General features: G+C 50.6%; 1 protein-coding gene across 1 annotated transcript in view; it reads left to right on the top strand.

Annotated features, from left to right (window-relative positions):
- LARS (leucyl-tRNA synthetase) overlaps window positions 1–1,499 on the top strand; it is a 57,538-nt gene that overhangs the window by 19,495 nt on the left and 36,544 nt on the right. The gene's annotated exons all lie outside the window — the stretch shown is intronic.

The raw sequence follows: 1,499 nt of genomic DNA, 5'->3' as shown, positions 1-1,499 counted from the left end.
GTGTGTGGGAGACTGGACACTTGTCAGTTACTCCCAAAGACTACCAAGGATTGTAGACTATCACTGGTCTACAGCAACTGCTGGCAGCTACAGCTACATTTAAACCTGTAAGAGACTACAGTGAAACATAATATTGGCACCATGGCCACTTCAGGCAGCCAAATCTTCCACTACTAAATATGAGATATGGCAGGGCTATACAAACACCTTAGGGAGGTGACTAAAGTCCACTCCTGACCCTCCTATATAAGGCAAAATTGTCCTCGTCTCTCTGGAGCCATGTCCATGAAGATGCAGGCATCACCTGAGTCTATTATACAGTTTTCTGCAGGTCACTATCAGGGCTGTGCGCTGTGGCCAGTTCTTTCTAGTGACAAACACAGTCTGTCCAATTTCCTTAAAATGTATTCTGGCATGGGAGAAAGTTGTTTTGCTGCACACAGGTAGCTCAATCCCTATAAACTGGGCTTGGATCTCTGCCCAGAAAACTGCAGTCTACAAGCTCAACATTCAGCCTCTGGTTCTAACCCAATGAGGTTTCGGCCAGTCTCTGAGTCAGACTCCTCCTCTCTTGGAGAACTTCAAAGTCCCGATGGCTTCCAGGTCCAGGGAGAGTGCCCCTTTGTTAACTCTGCCCATCAGCCACAGTGCTCCGCTCTTCTGCCTTTCCACCAGTTCCCTTTGTGGCAGAGCAGCAACCAGGCCTCCTCCAAGGGACCGTACCGGAAGGCGACATCAGCCCCCGTTGCGAGTCAGCTGCTTCACCTAGGGTCTCCCGCGGGCCTGGCCAGAGCGTCTGCCAGCAAATCCCGGAAGCCGCTGCCCTCGCAGTGGCATGGACTCAAGCAGGTGGTTCAGGAGCTGGGTGGTATTGTGACTTCAGCTTTGTTCCTCCTCCGCTTTTTTAGCGGTCTGCAGCTGGTAACATAACTGCTAACACCCCCGCCCCCCTTGTCTCAGCCCAGGCTGGTTGCTTGTCTCCCTTTAAGCAATGGGAGTTTCAAAGAAAACTAGAGACTGCTCCCATAGAGTCCTCCCTCCCGGAGGCTGGGGTCTGACCTGTGGGGAAATATGACTCCTAGTCGACCTGGAAAGACAATGGGTGCATAGGGATGTCTCCTGCAGACAGAAAGCCTGGAGATCACCCGAAATCCAGCTATATATGCTCTCAGAATCAGGAGGAGAGAGGAAGGGAAAGACCAGGCCACGTCCTCCATGAGGATTCCAACAAACAATTGAAAACAGCAAGTCAAACAAAACACAGTCACAGGCAGGGTTAGGAATGATAGGAGGTGGCCTGCCAAACATGATTTCATAGGGAGTAAAGCCCAGGGTGTAAGGGGAGTTCCTTACCCAGTAAAGGGCATATGGTAGGAGAGCCACCCAGTCCCCACCAGTTTCCATGGTTAATTTGGTAAGGGTCTCTTTTAGAGTTCTGTTCATTCTTTCTACCTGACCTGAACTCTGGGGTCTATAAGCACAATGTACTTTCCAATTTG

The sequence above is a fragment of the Myotis davidii genome, unplaced genomic scaffold (genome assembly GCF_000327345.1).
Source record: "Myotis davidii unplaced genomic scaffold, ASM32734v1 scaffold89, whole genome shotgun sequence".
NCBI classification, from domain to species: domain Eukaryota; kingdom Metazoa; phylum Chordata; class Mammalia; order Chiroptera; family Vespertilionidae; genus Myotis; species Myotis davidii.
The sequence above is the reverse complement of the archived record's forward strand: the minus strand, read 5'-3'. Positions and strand labels throughout refer to the sequence as shown.